This window comes from Pleurodeles waltl, chromosome 2_1 (genome assembly GCF_031143425.1).
Source record: "Pleurodeles waltl isolate 20211129_DDA chromosome 2_1, aPleWal1.hap1.20221129, whole genome shotgun sequence".
In the NCBI taxonomy this organism is placed as follows: Eukaryota; Metazoa; Chordata; class Amphibia; order Caudata; family Salamandridae; genus Pleurodeles; species Pleurodeles waltl.
In genome coordinates this window covers 877,571,587-877,593,039 of record NC_090438.1, presented here as the reverse complement: position 1 = coordinate 877,593,039, position 21,453 = coordinate 877,571,587, and positions in this window count along the sequence as shown.

Sequence of the window (21,453 nt, the reverse complement as noted above, 5' to 3'; positions counted from 1 at the left end):
ACCTACCAAACCTGAGCATTTCTGAAAACTAGAGACCTAGTGGAATCCAAGATGGGGTAACTTGTGGGGCTCTGACCAGGTTTTGTTACCCAGAATCCTTTGCAAACCTCAATATGTGGCTAAAAAAACACATTTTCCTCACATTTTGGTGACAGAAAGTTCTGGAATCAGAGAGGAGCCACAAATTTCCTTCCACCCAGCGTTCCCCCAAGTCTCCTGATAAAAATGATACCTCACCTGTGTGGGTAGGCCTAGCGCCCGCGACAGGAAATGCCCCAAAACGCAACGTGGACACATCACATTTTTTAAAACAAAACAGAGGTGTTTTTTGCAAAGTGCCTACCTGTAGATTTTGGCCTCTAGCTCAGCCGGCACCTAGGGAAACCTACCAAACCTGAGCATTTCTGAAAACTAGAGACCTAGTGGAATCCAAGATGGGGTAACTTGTGGGGCTCTGACCAGGTTTTGTTACCCAGAATCCTTTGCAAACCTCAATATGTGGCTAAAAAAACACATTTTCCTCACATTTTGGTGACAGAAAGTTCTGGAATCAGAGAGGAGCCACAAATGTCCTTCCACCCAGCGTTACCCCAAGTCTCCCGATAAAAATGATACCTCACTTGTGTGGGTAGGCCTAGCGCCCGCGACAGGAAACGCCCCAAAACGCAATGTGGACACATCACATTTTTTTAAAGAAAACAGAGGTGTTTTTGGCAAAGTGCCTACCTGTAGATTTTGGCCTCTAGCTCAGCCGGCACCTAGGGAAACCTACCAAACCTGTGCGTTTTTGAAAACTAGAGACCTAGTGGAATCCAAGATGGGGTAACTTGTGGGGCTCTGACCAGGTTTTGTTACCCAGAATCCTTTGCAAACCTCAATATGTGGCTAAAAAAACACATTTTCCTCACATTTTGGTGACAGAAAGTTCTGGAATCAGAGAGGAGCCACAAATTTCCTTCCACCCAGCGTTCCCCCAAGTCTCCTGATAAAAATGATACCTCACCTGTGTGGGTAGGCCTAGCGCCCGCGACAGGAGACGCCCCAAAACGCAACGTGGACACATCAAATTTTTTTAAACAAAACAGAGGTGTTTTTTGCAAAGTGCCTACCTGTAGATTTTGGCCTCTAGCTCAGCCGGCACCTAGGGAAACCTACCAAACCTGTGCATTTTTGAAAACTAGAGACCTAAGGGAATCCAGGATGGGGTAACTTGTGGGGCTCTGACCAGGTTTTGTTACCCAGAATCCTTTGCAAACTTCAAAATTTGGCAAAAAACACACATTTTCCTCACATTTTGGTGACAGAAAGTTCTGGAATCTGAGAGGAGCCACAAATTTCCTTCCACCCAGCGTTCCCCCAAGTCTCCCAATAAAAATGATACCTCACTTGTGTGGGTAGGCCTAACGCCCGCGACAGGAAACGCCCCAAAACGCAACGTGGACACATCAAATTTTTTTAAAGAAAACAGAGGTGTTTTTTGCAAAGTGCCTACCTGTAGATTTTGGCCTCTAGCTCAGCCAGCACCTAGGGAAACCTACCAAACCTGAGCATTTCTGAAAACTAGAGACCTAGTGGAATCCAAGATGGGGTAACTTGTGGGGCTCTGACCAGGTTTTGTTACCCAGAATCCTTTGCAAACCTCAATATGTGGCTAAAAAAACACATTTTCCTCACATTTTGGTGACAGAAAGTTCTGGAATCAGAGAGGAGCCACAAATTTCCTTCCACCCAGCGTTCCCCCAAGTCTCCTGATAAAAATGATACCTCACCTGTGTGGGTAGGCCTAGCGCCCGCGACAGGAAACGCCCCAAAACGCAACGTGGACACATCACATTTTTTTAAACAAAACAGAGGTGTTTTTTGCAAAGTGCCTACCTGTAGATTTTGGCCTCTAGCTCAGCCGGCACCTAGGGAAACCTACCAAACCTGTGCATTTTTGAAAACTAGAGACCTAAGGGAATCCAAGATGGGGTAACTTGTGGGGCTCTGACCAGGTTTTGTTACCCAGAATCCTTTGCAAACCTCAAAATGTGGCTAAAAAAACACATTTTCCTCACATTTTGGTGACAGAAAGTTCTGGAATCAGAGAGGAGCCACAAATGTCCTTCCACCCAGCGTTACCCCAAGTCTCCCGATAAAAATGATACCTCACTTGTGTGGGTAGGCCTAGCGCCCGCGACAGGAAACGCCCCAAAACGCAATGTGGACACATCACATTTTTTTAAAGAAAACAGAGGTGTTTTTGGAAAAGTGCCTACCTGTAGATTTTGGCCTCTAGCTCAGCCGGCGCCTAGGGAAACCTACCAAACCTGTGCATTTTTGAAAACTAGAGACCTAAGGGAATCCAAGATGGGGTAACTTGTGGGGCTCTGACCAGGTTTTGTTACCCAGAATCCTTTGCAAACCTCAACATTTGGCAAAAAAAACACATTTTTCTCACATTTTGGTGACAGAAAGTTCTGGAATCTGAGAGGAGCCACAAATTTCCTTCCACCCAGCGTTCCCCCAAGTCTCCCAATAAAAATGATACCTCACTTGTGTGGGTAGGCCTAACGCCCGCGACAGGAAACGCCCCAAAACGCAACGTGGACACATCACATTTTTTGAAAGAAATCAGAGGTGTTTTTTGCAAAGTGCCTACCTGTAGATTTTGGCCTCTAGCTCAGCCGGCACCTAGGGAAACCTACCAAACCTGAGCATTTCTGAAAACTAGAGACCTAGTGGAATCCAAGATGGGGTAACTTGTGGGGCTCTGACCAGGTTTTGTTACCCAGAATCCTTTGCAAACCTCAATATGTGGCTAAAAAAACACATTTTCCTCACATTTTGGTGACAGAAAGTTCTGGAATCAGAGAGGAGCCACAAATTTCCTTCCACCCAGCGTTCCCCCAAGTCTCCTGATAAAAATGATACCTCACCTGTGTGGGTAGGCCTAGCGCCCGCGACAGGAAATGCCCCAAAACGCAACGTGGACACATCACATTTTTTAAAACAAAACAGAGGTGTTTTTTGCAAAGTGCCTACCTGTAGATTTTGGCCTCTAGCTCAGCCGGCACCTAGGGAAACCTACCAAACCTGAGCATTTCTGAAAACTAGAGACCTAGTGGAATCCAAGATGGGGTAACTTGTGGGGCTCTGACCAGGTTTTGTTACCCAGAATCCTTTGCAAACCTCAATATGTGGCTAAAAAAACACATTTTCCTCACATTTTGGTGACAGAAAGTTCTGGAATCAGAGAGGAGCCACAAATGTCCTTCCACCCAGCGTTACCCCAAGTCTCCCGATAAAAATGATACCTCACTTGTGTGGGTAGGCATAGCGCCCGTGACAGGAAACGCCCCAAAAGGCAACGTGGACACATCACATTTTTTTAAAGAAAACAGAGGTGTTTTTGGCAAAGTGCCTACCTGTAGATTTTGGCCTCTAGCTCAGCCGGCACCTAGGGAAACCTACCAAACCTGTGCATTTTTGAAAACTAGAAACCTAAGGGAATCCAAGATGGGGTAACTTGTGGGGCTCTGACCAGGTTTTGTTACCCAGAATCCTTTGCAAACTTCAAAATTTGGCAAAAAATACACATTTTCCTCACATTTTGGTGACAGAAAGTTCTGGAATCTGAGAGGAGCCACAAATTTCCTTCCACCCAGCGTTCCCCCAAGTCTCCCAATAAAAATGATACCTCACTTGTGTGGGTAGGCCTAACGCCCGCGACAGGAAACGCCCCAAAACGCAACGTGGACACATCACATTTTTTGAAAGAAAACAGAGGTGTTTTTTGCAAAGTGCCTACCTGTAGATTTTGGCCTCTAGCTCAGCCGGCACCTAGGGAAACCTACCAAACCTGTGCATTTTTGAAAACTAGAGACCTAAGGGAATCCAAGTTGGGGTAACTTGTGGGGCTCTGACCAGGTTTTGTTACCCAGAATCCTTTGCAAACTTCAAAATTTGTCAAAAAACACAAATTTTCCTCACATTTTGGTGACAGAAAGTTCTGGAATCTGAGAGGAGCCACAAATTTCCTTCCACCCAGCGTTCCCCCAAGTCTCCCAATAAAAATGATACCTCACTTGTGTGGGTAGGCCTAACGCCCGCGACAGGAAACGCCCCAAAACGCAACGTGGACACATCACATTTTTTTAAAGAAAACAGAGGTGTTTTTTGCAAAGTGCCTACCTGTAGATTTTGGCCTCTAGCTCAGCCAGCACCTAGGGAAACCTACCAAACCTGAGCATTTCTGAAAACTAGAGACCTAGTGGAATCCAAGATGGGGTAACTTGTGGGGCTCTGACCAGGTTTTGTTACCCAGAATCCTTTGCAAACCTCAATATGTGGCTAAAAAAACACATTTTCCTCACATTTTGGTGACAGAAAGTTCTGGAATCAGAGAGGAGCCACAAATTTCCTTCCACCCAGCGTTCCCCAAAGTCTCCTGATAAAAATTATACCTCACCTGTGTGGGTAGGCCTAGCGCCCGCGACAGGAGATGCCCCAAAACGCAACGTGGACACATCACATTTTTTGAAACAAAACAGAGGTGTTTTTTGCAAAGTGCCTACCTGTAGATTTTGGCCTCTAGCTCAGCCGGCACCTAGGGAAACCTACCAAACCTGTGCATTTTTGAAAACTAGAGACCTAAGGGAATCCAAGATGGGGTAACTTGTGGGGCTCTGACCAGGTTTTGTTACCCAGAATCCTTTGCAAACCTCAAAATGTGGCTAAAAAAACACATTTTCCTCACATTTTGGTGACAGAAAGTTCTGGAATCAGAGAGGAGCCACAAATGTCCTTCCACCCAGCGCTACCCCAAGTCTCCCGATAAAAATGATACCTCACTTGTGTGGGTAGGCCTAGCGCCCGCGACAGGAAACGCCCCAAAACGCAATGTGGACACATCACATTTTTTTAAAGAAAACAGAGGTGTTTTTGGCAAAGTGCCTACCTGTAGATTTTGGCCTCTAGCTCAGCCGGCGCCTAGGGAAACCTACCAAACCTGTGCATTTTTGAAAACTAGAGACCTAAGGAAATCAAGATGGGGTAACTTGTGGGGCTCTGACCAGGTTTTGTTACCCAGAATCCTTTGCAAACCTCAAAATTTGGCAAAAAAACCACATTTTCCTCACATTTTGGTGACAGAAAGTTCTGGAATCTGAGAGGAGCCACAAATTTCCTTCCACCCAGCGTTCCCCCAAGTCTCCCAATAAAAATGATACCTCACTTGTGTGGGTAGGCCTAACGCCCGCGACAGGAAACGCCCCAAAACGCAACGTGGACACATCACATTTTTTTAAAGAAATCAGAGGTGTTTTTTGCAAAGTGCCTACCTGTAGATTTTGGCCTCTAGCTCAGCCGGCACCTAGGGAAACCTACCAAACCTGAGCATTTCTGAAAACTAGAGACCTAGTGGAATCCAAGATGGGGTAACTTGTGGGGCTCTGACCAGGTTTTGTTACCCAGAATCCTTTGCAAACCTCAATATGTGGCTAAAAAAACACATTTTCCTCACATTTTGGTGACAGAAAGTTCTGGAATCAGAGAGGAGCCACAAATTTCCTTCCACCCAGCGTTCCCCCAAGTCTCCTGATAAAAATGATACCTCACCTGTGTGGGTAGGCCTAGCGCCCGCGACAGGAAATGCCCCAAAACGCAACGTGGACACATCACATTTTTTAAAACAAAACAGAGGTGTTTTTTGCAAAGTGCCTACCTGTAGATTTTGGCCTCTAGCTCAGCCGGCACCTAGGGAAACCTACCAAACCTGAGCATTTCTGAAAACTAGAGACCTAGTGGAATCCAAGATGGGGTAACTTGTGGGGCTCTGACCAGGTTTTGTTACCCAGAATCCTTTGCAAACCTCAATATGTGGCTAAAAAAACACATTTTCCTCACATTTTGGTGACAGAAAGTTCTGGAATCAGAGAGGAGCCACAAATGTCCTTCCACCCAGCGTTACCCCAAGTCCCCCGATAAAAATGATACCTCACTTGTGTGGGTAGGCCTAGCGCCCGTGACAGGAAACGCCCCAAAAGGCAACGTGGACACATCACATTTTTTTAAAGAAAACAGAGGTGTTTTTGGCAAAGTGCCTACCTGTAGATTTTGGCCTCTAGCTCAGCCGGCACCTAGGGAAACCTACCAAACCTGTGCTTTTTTGAAAACTAGAAACCTAAGGGAATCCAAGATGGGGTAACTTGTGGGGCTCTGACCAGGTTTTGTTACCCAGAATCCTTTGCAAACTTCAAAATTTGGCAAAAAACACACATTTTCCTCACATTTTGGTGACAGAAAGTTCTGGAATCTGAGAGGAGCCACAAATTTCCTTCCACCCAGCGTTCCTCCAAGTCTCCCAATAAAAATGATACCTCACTTGTGTGGGTAGGCCTAACACCCGCGACAGGAAACGCCCCAAAACGCAACGTGGACACATCACATTTTTTGAAAGAAAACAGAGGTGTTTTTTGCAAAGTGCCTACCTGTAGATTTTGGCCTCTAGCTCAGCCGGCACCTAGGGAAACCTACCAAACCTGTGCATTTTTGAAAACTAGAGACCTAAGGGAATCCAAGATGGGGTAACTTGTGGGGCTCTGACCAGGTTTTGTTACCCAGAATCCTTTGCAAACTTCAAAATTTGGCAAAAAACACACATTTTCCTCACATTTTGGTGACAGAAAGTTCTGGAATCTGAGAGGAGCCACAAATTTCCTTCCACCCAGCGTTCCCCCAAGTCTCCCAATAAAAATGATACCTCACTTGTGTGGGTAGGCCTAACGCCCGCGACAGGAAACGCCCCAAAACGCAACGTGGACACATCACATTTTTTTAAAGAAAACAGAGGTGTTTTTTTTGCAAAGTGCCTACCTGTAGATTTTGGCCTCTAGCTCAGCCAGCACCTAGGGAAACCTACCAAACCTGAGCATTTCTGAAAACTAGAGACCTAGTGGAATCCAAGATGGGGTAACTTGTGGGGCTCTGACCAGGTTTTGTTACCCAGAATCCTTTGCAAACCTCAATATGTGGCTAAAAAAACACATTTTCCTCACATTTTGGTGACAGAAAGTTCTGGAATCAGAGAGGAGCCACAAATTTCCTTCCACCCAGCGTTCCCCCAAGTCTCCTGATAAAAATGATACCTCACCTGTGTGGGTAGGCCTAGCGCCCGCGACAGGAAATGCCCCAAAACGAAACGTGGACACATCACATTTTTTAAAACAAAACAGAGGTGTTTTTTGCAAAGTGCCTACCTGTAGATTTTGGCCTCTAGCTCAGCCGGCACCTAGGGAAACCTACCAAACCTGAGCATTTCTGAAAACTAGAGACCTAGTGGAATCCAAGATGGGGTAACTTGTGGGGCTCTGACCAGGTTTTGTTACCCAGAATCCTTTGCAAACCTCAATATGTGGCTAAAAAAACACATTTTCCTCACATTTTGGTGACAGAAAGTTCTGGAATCAGAGAGGAGCCACAAATGTCCTTCCACCCAGCGTTACCCCAAGTCTCCCGATAAAAATGATACCTCACTTGTGTGGGTAGGCCTAGCGCCCGCGACAGGAAACGCCCCAAAACGCAATGTGGACACATCACATTTTTTTAAAGAAAACAGAGGTGTTTTTGGCAAAGTGCCTACCTGTAGATTTTGGCCTCTAGCTCAGCCGGCACCTAGGGAAACCTACCAAACCTGTGCATTTTTGAACACTAGAGACCTAGTGGAATCCAAGATGGGGTAACTTGTGGGTCTCTGACCAGGTTTTGTTACCCAGAATCCTTTGCAAACCTCAATATGTGGCTAAAAAAACACATTTTCCTCACATTTTGGTGACAGAAAGTTCTGGAATCAGAGAGGAGCCACAAATTTCCTTCCACCCAGCGTTCCCCCAAGTCTCCTGATAAAAATGATACCTCACCTGTGTGGGTAGGCCTAGCGCCCGCGACAGGAGACGCCCCAAAACGCAACGTGGACACATCACATTTTTTTAAACAAAACAGAGGTGTTTTTTGCAAAGTGCCTACCTGTAGATTTTGGCCTCTAGCTCAGCCGGCACCTAGGGAAACCTACCAAACCTGTGCATTTTTGAAAACTAGAGACCTAAGGGAATCCAAGATTGGGTAACTTGTGGGGCTCTGACCAGGTTTTGTTACCCAGAATCCTTTGCAAACCTCAAAATGTGGCTAAAAAAACAAATTTTCCTCACATTTTGGTGACAGAAAGTTCTGGAATCAGAGAGGAGCCACAAATGTCCTTCCACCCAGCGTTCCTCCAAGTCTCCCGATAAAAATGATACCTCACTTGTGTGGGTAGGCCTAGCGCCCGCGACAGGAAACGCCCCAAAACGCAACGTGGACACATCACATTTTTTGAAAGAAAACAGAGGTGTTTTTTGCAAAGTGCCTACCTGTAGATTTTGGCCTCTAGCTCAGCCGGCACCTAGGGAAACCTACCAAACCTGTGCATTTTTGAAAACTAGAGACCTAATGAAATCAAGATGGGGTAACTTGTGGGGCTCTGACCAGGTTTTGTTACCCAGAATCCTTTGCAAACTTCAAAATTTGGCAAAAAACACACATTTTCCTCACATTTTGGTGACAGAAAGTTCTGGAATCTGAGAGGAGCCACAAATTTCCTTCCACCCAGCGTTCCCCCAAGTCTCCCAATAAAAATGATACCTCACTTGTGTGGGTAGGCCTAACGCCCGCGACAGGAAACGCCCCAAAACGCAACGTGGACACATCACATTTTTTTAAAGAAAACAGAGGTGTTTTTTGCAAAGTGCCTACCTGTAGATTTTGGCCTCTAGCTCAGCCAGCACCTAGGGAAACCTACCAAACCTGAGCATTTCTGAAAACTAGAGACCTAGTGGAATCCAAGATGGGGTAACTTGTGGGGCTCTGACCAGGTTTTGTTACCCAGAATCCTTTGCAAACCTCAATATGTGGCTAAAAAAACACATTTTCCTCACATTTTGGTGACAGGAAGTTCTGGAATCAGAGAGGAGCCACAAATTTCCTTCCACCCAGCGTTCCCCCAAGTCTCCTGATAAAAATGATACCTCACCTGTGTGGGTAGGCCTAGCGCCCGCGACAGGAAATGCCCCAAAACGCAACGTGGACACATCACATTTTTTAAAACAAAACAGAGGTGTTTTTTGCAAAGTGCCTACCTGTAGATTTTGGCCTCTAGCTCAGCCGGCACCTAGGGAAACCTACCAAACCTGAGCATTTCTGAAAACTAGAGACCTAGTGGAATCCAAGATGGGGTAACTTGTGGGGCTCTGACCAGGTTTTGTTACCCAGAATCCTTTGCAAACCTCAATATGTGGCTAAAAAAACACATTTTCCTCACATTTTGGTGACAGAAAGTTCTGGAATCAGAGAGGAGCCACAAATGTCCTTCCACCCAGCGTTACCCCAAGTCTCCCGATAAAAATGATACCTCACTTGTGTGGGTAGGCCTAGCGCCCGCGACAGGAAACGCCCCAAAACGCAATGTGGACACATCACATTTTTTTAAAGAAAACAGAGGTGTTTTTGGCAAAGTGCCTACCTGTAGATTTTGGCCTCTAGCTCAGCCGGCACCTAGGGAAACCTACCAAACCTGTGCATTTTTGAAAACTAGAGACCTAGTGGAATCCAAGATGGGGTAACTTGTGGGGCTCTGACCAGGTTTTGTTACCCAGAATCCTTTGCAAACCTCAATATGTGGCTAAAAAAACACATTTTCCTCACATTTTGGTGACAGAAAGTTCTGGAATCAGAGAGGAGCCACAAATTTCCTTCCACCCAGCGTTCCCCCAAGTCTCCTGATAAAAATGATACCTCACCTGTGTGGGTAGGCCTAGCGCCCGCGACAGGAGACGCCCCAAAACGCAACGTGGACACATCAAATTTTTTTAAACAAAACAGAGGTGTTTTTTGCAAAGTGCCTACCTGTAGATTTTGGCCTCTAGCTCAGCCGGCACCTAGGGAAACCTACCAAACCTGTGCATTTTTGAAAACTAGAGACCTAAGGGAATCCAGGATGGGGTAACTTGTGGGGCTCTGACCAGGTTTTGTTACCCAGAATCCTTTGCAAACCTCAAAATGTGGCTAAAAAAACACATTTTCCTCACATTTTGGTGACAGAAAGTTCTGGAATCAGAGAGGAGCCACAAATGTCCTTCCACCCAGCGTTACCCCAAGTCTCCCGATAAAAATGATACCTCACTTGTGTGGGTAGGCCTAGCGCCCGCGACAGGAAACGCCCCAAAACGCAATGTGGACACATCACATTTTTTAAAGAAAACAGAGGTGTTTTTGGCAAAGTGCCTACCTGTAGATTTTGGCCTCTAGCTCAGCCGGCGCCTAGGGAAACCTACCAAACCTGTGCATTTTTGAAAACTAGAGACCTAAGGAAATCAAGATGGGGTAACTGGTGGGGCTCTGACCAGGTTTTGTTACCCAGAATCCTTTGCAAACCTCAACATTTGGCAAAAAAAACACATTTTTCTCACATTTTGGTGACAGAAAGTTCTGGAATCTGAGAGGAGCCACAAATTTCCTTCCACCCAGCGTTCCCCCAAGTCTCCCAATAAAAATGATACCTCACTTGTGTGGGTAGGCCTAACGCCCGCGACAGGAAACGCCCCAAAACGCAACGTGGACACATCAAATTTTTTTAAAGAAATCAGAGGTGTTTTTTGCAAAGTGCCTACCTGTAGACTTTGGCCTCTAGCTCAGCCGGCACCTAGGGAAACCTACCAAACCTGAGCATTTCTGAAAACTAGAGACCTAGTGGAATCCAAGATGGGGTAACTTGTGGGGCTCTGACCAGGTTTTGTTACCCAGAATCCTTTGCAAACCTCAATATGTGGCTAAAAAAACACATTTTCCTCACATTTTGGTGACAGAAAGTTCTGGAATCAGAGAGGAGCCACAAATTTCCTTCCACCCAGCGTTCCCCCAAGTCTCCTGATAAAAATGATACCTCACCTGTGTGGGTAGGCCTAGCGCCCGCGACAGGAAATGCCCCAAAACGCAACGTGGACACATCACATTTTTTAAAACAAAACAGAGGTGTTTTTTGCAAAGTGCCTACCTGTAGATTTTGGCCTCTAGCTCAGCCAGCACCTAGGGAAACCTACCAAACCTGAGCATTTCTGAAAACTAGAGACCTAGTGGAATCCAAGATGGGGTAACTTGTGGGGCTCTGACCAGGTTTTGTTACCCAGAATCCTTTGCAAACCTCAATATGTGGCTAAAAAAACACATTTTCCTCACATTTTGGTGACAGAAAGTTCTGGAATCAGAGAGGAGCCACAAATGTCCTTCCACCCAGCGTTACCCCAAGTCTCCCGATAAAAATGATACCTCACTTGTGTGGGTAGGCCTAGCGCCCGCGACAGGAAACGCCCCAAAACGCAATGTGGACACATCACATTTTTTTAAAGAAAACAGAGGTGTTTTTGGCAAAGTGCCTACCTGTAGATTTTGGCCTCTAGCTCAGCCGGCGCCTAGGGAAACCTACCAAACCTGTGCATTTTTGAAAACTAGAGACCTAAGGAAATCAAGATGGGGTAACTTGTGGGGCTCTGACCAGGTTTTGTTACCCAGAATCCTTTGCAAACCTCAACATTTGGCAAAAAAAACACATTTTTCTCACATTTTGGTGACAGAAAGTTCTGGAATCTGAGAGGAGCCACAAATTTCCTTCCACCCAGCGTTCCCCCAAGTCTCCCAATAAAAATGATACCTCACTTGTGTGGGTAGGCCTAACGCCCGCGACAGGAAACGCCCCAAAACGCAACGTGGACACATCACATTTTTTGAAAGAAATCAGAGGTGTTTTTTGCAAAGTGCCTACCTGTAGATTTTGGCCTCTAGCTCAGCCGGCACCTAGGGAAACCTACCAAACCTGAGCATTTCTGAAAACTAGAGAACTAGTGGAATCCAAGATGGGGTAACTTGTGGGGCTCTGACCAGGTTTTGTTACCCAGAATCCTTTGCAAACCTCAATATGTGGCTAAAAAACAAATTTTCCTCACATTTTGGTGACAGAAAGTTCTGGAATCAGAGAGGAGCCACAAATTTCCTTCCACCCAGCGTTCCCCCAAGTCTCCTGATAAAAATGATACCTCACCTGTGTGGGTAGGCCTAGCGCCCGCGACAGGAAATGCCCCAAAACGCAACGTGGACACATCACATTTTTTAAAACAAAACAGAGGTGTTTTTTGCAAAGTGCCTTCTTGTAGATTTTGGCCTCTAGCTCAGCCGGCACCTAGGGAAACCTACCAAACCTGAGCATTTCTGAAAACTAGAGACCTAGTGGAATCCAAGATGGGGTAACTTGTGGGGCTCTGACCAGGTTTTGTTACCCAGAATCCTTTGCAAACCTCAATATGTGGCTAAAAAAACACATTTTCCTCACATTTTGGTGACAGAAAGTTCTGGAATCAGAGAGGAGCCACAAATGTCCTTCCACCCAGCGTTACCCCAAGTCTCCCGTTAAAAATGATACCTCACTTGTGTGGGTAGGCCTAGCGCCCGTGACAGGAAACGCCCCAAAAGGCAACGTGGACACATCACATTTTTTTAAAGAAAACAGAGGTGTTTTTGGCAAAGTGCCTACCTGTAGATTTTGGTCTCTAGCTCAGCCGGCACCTAGGGAAACCTACCAAACCTGTGCATTTTTGAAAACTAGAAACCTAAGGGAATCCAAGATGGGGTAACTTGTGGGGCTCTGACCAGGTTTTGTTACCCAGAATCCTTTGCAAACTTCAAAATTTGGCAAAAAACACACATTTTTCTCACATTTTGGTGACAGAAAGTTCTGGAATCTGAGAGGAGCCACAAATTTCCTTCCACCCAGCGTTCCCCCAAGTCTCCCAATAAAAATGATACCTCACTTGTGTGGGTAGGCCTAACGCCCGCGACATGAAATGCCCCAAAACGCAACGTGGACACATCACATTTTTTGAAAGAAATCAGAGGTGTTTTTTGCAAAGTGCCTACCTGTAGATTTTGGCCTCTAGCTCAGCCAGCACCTAAGGAAACCTACCAAACCTGAGCATTTTTGAAAACTAGAGACCTAAGGGAATCCAAGATGGGGTAACTTGTGGGGCTCTGACCAGGTTTTGTTACCCAGAATCCTTTGCAAACCTCAAAATGTGGCTAAAAAAACACATTTTCCTCACATTTTGGTGACAGAAAGTTCTGGAATCAAAGAGGAGCCACAAATGTCCTTCCACCCAGCGTTACCCCAAGTCTCCCGATAAAAATGATACCTCACTTGTGTGGGTAGGCCTAGCGCCCGCGACAGGAAACGCCCCAAAACGCAATGTGGACACATCACATTTTTTTAAAGAAAACAGAGGTGTTTTTGGCAAAGTGCCTACCTGTAGATTTTGGCCTCTAGCTCAGCCAGCACCTAGGGAAACCTACCAAACCTGAGCATTTCTGAAAACTAGAGACCTAGTGGAATCCAAGATGGGGTAACTTGTGGGGCTCTGACCAGGTTTTGTTACCCAGAATCCTTTGCAAACCTCAATATGTGGCTAAAAAAACACATTTTCCTCACATTTTGGTGACAGAAAGTTCTGGAATCAGAGAGGAGCCACAAATTTCCTTCCACCCAGCGTTCCCCCAAGTCTCCTGATAAAAATGATACCTCACCTGTGTGGGTAGGCCTAGCGCCCGCGACAGGAAACGCCCCAAAACGCAACGTGGACACATCACATTTTTTTAAACAAAACAGAGGTGTTTTTTGCAAAGTGCCTACCTGTAGATTTTGGCCTCTAGCTCAGCCGGCACCTAGGGAAACCTACCAAACCTGTGCATTTTTGAAAACTAGAGACCTAAGGGAATCCAAGATGGGGTAACTTGTGGGGCTCTGACCAGGTTTTGTTACCCAGAATCCTTTGCAAACCTCAAAATGTGGCTAAAAAAACACATTTTCCTCACATTTTGGTGACAGTAAGTTCTGGAATCAAAGAGGAGCCACAAATGTCCTTCCACCCAGCGTTACCCCAAGTCTCCCGATAAAAATGATACCTCACTTGTGTGGGTAGGCCTAGCGCCCGCGACAGGAAACGCCCCAAAATGCAATGTGGACACATCACATTTTTTTAAAGAAAACAGAGGTGTTTTTGGCAAAGTGCCTACCTGTAGATTTTGGCCTCTAGCTCAGCCGGCGCCTAGGGAAACCTACCAAACCTGTGCATTTTTGAAAACTAGAGACCTAAGGGAATCCAAGATGGGGTAACTTGTGGGGCTCTGACCATGTTTTGTTACCCAGAATCCTTTGCAAACCTCAACATTTGGCAAAAAAAACACATTTTCCTCACATTTTGGTGACAGAAAGTTCTGGAATCTAAGAGGAGCCACAAATTTCCTTCCACCCAGCGTTCCCCCAAGTCTCCCAATAAAAATGATACCTCACTTGTGTGGGTAGGCCTAACGCCCGCGACAGGAAACGCCCCAAAACGCAACGTGGACACATCAAATTTTTTTAAAGAAATCAGAGGTGTTTTTTGCAAAGTGCCTACCTGTAGATTTTGGCCTCTAGCTCAGCCGGCACCTAGGGAAACCTACCAAACCTGTGCATTTTTGAAAACTAGAGACCTAGTGGAATCCAAGATGGGGTAACTTGTGGGGCTCTGACCAGGTTTTGTTACCCAGAATCCTTTGCAAACCTCAATATGTGGCTAAAAAAACACATTTTCCTCACATTTTGGTGACAGAAAGTTCTGGAATCAGAGAGGAGCCACAAATTTCCTTCCACCCAGCGTTCCCCCAAGTCTCCTGATAAAAATGATACCTCACCTGTGTGGGTAGGCCTAGCGCCCGCGACAGGAGACGCCCCAAAACGCAACGTGGACACATCACATTTTTTTAAACAAAACAGAGGTGTTTTTTGCAAAGTGCCTACCTGTAGATTTTGGCCTCTAGCTCAGCCGGCACCTAGGGAAACTTACCAAACCTGAGCATTTCTGAAAACTAGAGACCTAGTGGAATCCAAGATGGGGTAACTTGTGGGGCTCTGACCAGGTTTTGTTACCCAGAATCCTTTGCAAACCTCAATATGTGGCTAAAAAAACACATTTTCCTCACATTTTGGTGACAGAAAGTTCTGGAATCAGAGAGGAGCCACAAATGTCCTTCCACCCAGCGTTACCCCAAGTCTCCCGATAAAAATGATACCTCACTTGTGTGGGTAGGCCTAGCGCCCGCGACAGGAAACGCCCCAAAACGCAATGTGGACACATCACATTTTTTTCAAGAAAACAGAGGTGTTTTTGGCAAAGTGCCTACCTGTAGATTTTGGCCTCTAGCTCAGCCGGCGCCTAGGGAAACCTACCAAACCTGTGCATTTTTGAAAACTAGAGACCTAAGGAAATCAAGATGGGGTAACTTGTGGGGCTCTGACCAGGTTTTGTTACCCAGAATCCTTTGCAAACCTCAACATTTGGCAAAAAAAACACATTTTTCTCACATTTTGGTGACAGAAAGTTCTGGAATCTGAGAGGAGCCACAAATTTCCTTCCACCCAGCGTTCCCCCAAGTCTCCCAATAAAAATGATACCTCACTTGTGTGGGTAGGCCTAACGCCCGCGACAGGAAACGCCCAAAACGCAACGTGGACACATCACATTTTTTGAAAGAAATCAGAGGTGTTTTTTGCAAAGTGCCTACCTGTAGATTTTGGCCTCTAGCTCAGCCGGCACCTAGGGAAACCTACCAAACCTGAGCATTTCTGAAAACTAGAGAACTAGTGGAATCCAAGATGGGGTAACTTGTGGGGCTCTGACCAGGTTTTGTTACCCAGAATCCTTTGCAAACCTCAATATGAGGCTAAAAAAACAAATTTTCCTCACATTTTGGTGACAGAAAGTTCTGGAATCAGAGAGGAGCCACAAATTTCCTTCCACTCAGCGTTCCCCCAAGTCTCCTGATAAAAATGATACCTCACCTGTGTGGGTAGGCCTAGCGCCCGCGACAGGAAATGCCCCAAAACGCAACGTGGACACATCACATTTTTTAAAACAAAACAGAGGTGTTTTTTGCAAAGTGCCTTCTTGTAGATTTTGGCCTCTAGCTCAGCCGGCACCTAGGGAAACCTACCAAACCTGAGCATTTCTGAAAACTAGAGACCTAGTGGAATCCAAGATGGGGTAACTTGTGGGGCTCTGACCAGGTTTTGTTACCCAGAATCCTTTGCAAACCTCAATATGTGGCTAAAAAAACACATTTTCCTCACATTTTGGTGACAGAAAGTTCTGGAATCAGAGAGGAGCCACAAATGTCCTTCCACCCAGCGTTACCCCAAGTCTCCCGATAAAAATGATACCTCACTTGTGTGGGTAGGCCTAGCGCCCGTGACAGGAAACGCCCCAAAAGGCAACGTGGACACATCACATTTTTTTAAAGAAAACAGAGGTGTTTTTGGCAAAGTGCCTACCTGTAGATTTTGGTCTCTAGCTCAGCCGGCACCTAGGGAAACCTACCAAACCTGTGCATTTTTGAAAACTAGAAACCTAAGGGAATCCAAGATGGGGTAACTTGTGGGGCTCTGACCAGGTTTTGTTACCCAGAATCCTTTGCAAACTTCAAAATTTGGCAAAAAACACACATTTTTCTCACATTTTGGTGACAGAAAGTTCTGGAATCTGAGAGGAGCCACAAATTTCCTTCCACCCAGCGTTCCCCCAAGTCTCCCAATAAAAATGATACCTCACTTGTGTGGGTAGGCCTAACGCCAGCGACATGAAATGCCCCAAAACGCAACGTGGACACATCACATTTTTTGAAAGAAATCAGAGGTGTTTTTTGCAAAGTGCCTACCTGTAGATTTTGGCCTCTAGCTCAGCCAGCACCTAGGGAAACCTACCAAACCTGAGCATTTCTGAAAACTAGAGACCTAGTGGAATCCAAGATGGGGTAACTTGTGGGGCTCTGACCAGGTTTTGTTACCCAGAATCCTTTGCAAACCTCAATATGTGGCTAAAAAAACACATTTTCCTCACATTTTGGTGACAGAAAGTTCTGGAATCAGAGAGGAGCCACAAATTTCCTTCCACCCAGCGTTCCCCCAAGTCTCCTGATAAAAATGATACCTCACCTGTGTGGGTAGGCCTAGCGCCCGCGACAGGAAACGCCCCAAAACGCAACGTGGACACATCACATTTTTTTAAACAAAACAGAGGTGTTTTTTGCAAAGTGCCTACCTGTAGATCTTGGCCTCTAGCTCAGCCGGCACCTAGGGAAACCTACCAAACCTGTGCATTTTTGAAAACTAGAGACCTAAGGGAATCCAAGATGGGGTAACTTGTGGGGCTCTGACCAGGTTTTGTTACCCATAATCCTTTGCAAACCTCAAAATGTGGCTAAAAAAACACATTTTCCTCACATTTTGGTGACAGAAAGTTCTGGAATCAAAGAGGAGCCACAAATGTCCTTCCACCCAGCGTTACCCCAAGTCTCCCGATAAAAATGATACCTCACTTGTGTGGGTAGGCCTAGCGCCCGCGACAGGAAACGCCCCAAAACGCAATGTGGACACATCACATTTTTTTAAAGAAAACAGAGGTGTTTTTGGCAAAGTGCCTACCTGTAGATTTTGGCCTCTAGCTCAGCCAGCACCTAGGGAAACCTACCAAACCTGAGCATTTCTGAAAACTAGAGACCTAGTGGAATCCAAGATGGGGTAACTTGTGGGGCTCTGACCAGGTTTTGTTACCCAGAATCCTTTGCAAACCTCAATATGTGGCTAAAAAAACACATTTTCCTCACATTTTGGTGACAGAAAGTTCTGGAATCAGAGAGGAGCCACAAATTTCCTTCCACCCAGCGTTCCCCCAAGTCTCCTGATAAAAATGATACCTCACCTGTGTGGGTAGGCCTAGCGCCCGCGACAGGAAACGCCCCAAAACGCAACGTGGACACATCACATTTTTTTAAACAAAACAGAGGTGTTTTTTGCAAAGTGCCTACCTGTAGATTTTGGCCTCTAGCTCAGCCGGCACCTAGGGAAACCTACCAAACCTGTGCATTTTTGAAAACTAGAGACCTAAGGGAATCCAAGATGGGGTAACTTGTGGGGCTCTGACCAGGTTTTGTTACCCAGAATCCTTTGCAAACCTCAAAATGTGGCTAAAAAAACACATTTTCCTCACATTTTGGTGACAGAAAGTTCTGGAATCAAAGAGGAGCCACAAATGTCCTTCCACCCAGCGTTACCCCAAGTCTCCCGATAAAAATGATACCTCACTTGTGTGGGTAGGCCTAGCGCCCGCGACAGGAAACGCCCCAAAACGCAATGTGGACACATCACATTTTTTTAAAGAAAACAGAGGTGTTTTTGGCAAAGTGCCTACCTGTAGATTTTGGCCTCTAGCTCAGCCGGCGCCTAGGGAAACCTACCAAACCTGTGCATTTTTGAAAACTAGAGACCTAAGGGAATCCAAGATGGGGTAACTTGTGGGGCTCTGACCAGGTTTTGTTACCCAGAATCCTTTGCAAACCTCAACATTTGGCAAAAAAAACACATTTTCCTCACATTTTGGTGACAGAAAGTTCTGGAATCTAAGAGTAGCCACAAATTTCCTTCCACCCAGCGTTCCCCCAAGTCTCCCAATAAAAATGATACCTCACTTGTGTGGGTAGGCCTAACGCCCGCGACAGGAAACGCCCCAAAACGCAACGTGGACACATCACATTTTTTTAAAGAAATCAGAGGTGTTTTTTGCAAAGTGCCTACCTGTAGATTTTGGCCTCTAGCTCAGCCGGCACCTAGGGAAACCTACCAAACCTGAGCATTTCTGAAAACTAGAGAACTAGTGGAATCCAAGATGGGGTAACTTGTGGGGCTCTGACCAGGTTTTGTTACCCAGAATCCTTTGCAAACCTCAATATGTGGCTAAAAAAACAAATTTTCCTCACATTTTGGTGACAGAAAGTTCTGGAATCAGAGAGGAGCCACAAATTTCCTTCCACCCAGCGTTCCCCCATGTCTCCTGATAAAAATGATACCTCACCTGTGTGGGTAGGCCTAGCGCCCGCGACAGGAAATGCCCCAAAACGCAACGTGGACACATCACATTTTTTAAAACAAAACAGAGGTGTTTTTTGCAAAGTGCCTTCTTGTAGATTTTGGCCTCTAGCTCAGCCGGCACCTAGGGAAACCTACCAAACCTGTGCATTTTTTAAAACTAGAGACCTAAGGGAATCCAAGATGGGGTAACTTGTGGGGCTCTGACCAGGTTTTGTTACCCAGAATCCTTTGCAAACCTCAACATTTGGCAAAAAAAACACATTTTCCTCACATTTTGGTGACAGAAAGTTCTGGAATCTAAGAGGAGCCACAAATTTCCTTCCACCCAGCGTTCCCCCAAGTCTCCCAATAAAAATGATACCTCACTTGTGTGGGTAGGCCTAACGCCCGCGACAGGAAACGCCCCAAAACGCAACGTGGACACATCACATTTTTTTAAAGAAATCAGAGGTGTTTTTTGCAAAGTGCCTACCTGTAGATTTTGGCCTCTAGCTCAGCCGGCACCTAGGGAAACCTACCAAACCTGTGCATTTTTGAAAACTAGAGACCTAGTGGAATCCAAGATGGGGTAACTTGTGGGGCTCTGACCAGGTTTTGTTACCCAGAATCCTTTGCAAACCTCAATATGTGGCTAAAAAAACACATTTTCCTCACATTTTGGTGACAGAAAGTTCTGGAATCAGAGAGGAGCCACAAATTTCCTTCCACCCAGCGTTCCCCCAAGTCTCCTGATAAAAATGATACCTCACCTGTGTGGGTAGGCCTAGCGCCCGCGACAGGAGACGCCCCAAAACGCAACGTGGACACATCACATTTTTTTAAACAAAACAGAGGTGTTTTTTGCAAAGTGCCTACCTGTAGATTTTGGCCTCTAGCTCAGCCGGCACCTAGGGAAACCTACCAAACCTGTGCATTTTTGAAAACTAGAGACCTAAGGGAATCCAAGATGGGGTAACTTGTGGGGCTCTGACCAGGTTTTGTTACCCAGAATCCTTTGCAAACCTCAAAATGTGGCTAAAAAAACACATTTTCCTCACATTTTGGTGACAGAAAGTTCTGGAATCAGAGAGGAGCCACAAATGTCCTTCCACCCAGCGTTACCCCAAGTCTCCCGATAAAAATGATACCTCACTTGTGTGGGTAGGCCTAGCGCCCGCGACAGGAAACGCCCCAAAACGCAATGTGGACACATCACATTTTTTTAAAGAAAACAGAGGTGTTTTTGGCAAAGTGCCTACCTGTAGATTTTGGACTCTAGCTCAGCCGGCGCCTAGGGAAACCTACCAAACCTGTGCATTTTTGAAAACTAGAGACCTAAGGAAATCAAGATGGGGTAACTGGTGGGGCTCTGACCAGGTTTTGTTACCCAGAATCCTTTGCAATCCTCAACATTTGGCAAAAAAAACCCACATTTTTCTCACATTTTGGTAACAGAAAGTTCTGGAATCTGAGAGGAGCCACAAATTTCCTTCCACCCAGCGTTCCCCCAAGTCTCCCAATAAAAATGATACCTCACTTGTGTGGGTAGGCCTAACGCCCGCGACAGGAAACGCCCCAAAACGCAACGTGGACACATCACATTTTTTGAAAGAAATCAGAGGTGTTTTTTGCAAAGTGCCTACCTGTAGACTTTGGCCTCTAGCTCAGCCGGCACCTAGGGAAACCTACCAAACCTGAGCATTTCTGAAAACTAGAGACCTAGTGGAATCCAAGATGGGGTAACTTGTGGGGCTCTGACCAGGTTTTGTTACCCAGAATCCTTTGCAAACCTCAATATGTGGCTAAAAAAACACATTTTCCTCACATTTTGGTGACAGAAAGTTCTGGAATCAGAGAGGAGCCACAAATTTCCTTCCACCCAGCGTTCCCCCAAGTCTCCTGATAAAAATGATACCTCACCTGTGTGGGTAGGCCTAGCGCCCGCGACAGGAAATGCCCCAAAACGCAACGTGGACACATCACATTTTTTAAAACAAAACAGAGGTGTTTTTTGCAAAGTGCCTACCTGTAGATTTTGGCCTCTAGCTCAGCCGGCACCTAGGGAAACCTACCAAACCTGAGCATTTCTGAAAACTAGAGACCTAGTGGAATCCAAGATGGGGTAACTTGTGGGGCTCTGACCAGGTTTTGTTACCCAGAATCCTTTGCAAACCTCAATATGTGGCTAAAAAAACACATTTTCCTCACATTTTGGTGACAGAAAGTTCTGGAATCAGAGAGGAGCCACAAATGTCCTTCCACCCAGCGTTACCCCAAGTCTCCCGATAAAAATGATACCTCACTTGTGTGGGTAGGCCTAGCGCCCGCGACAGGAAACGCCCCAAAACGCAATGTGGACACATCACATTTTTTTAAAGAAAACAGAGGTGTTTTTGGCAAAGTGCCTACCTGTAGATTTTGGCCTCTAGCTCAGCCGGCACCTAGGGAAACCTACCAAA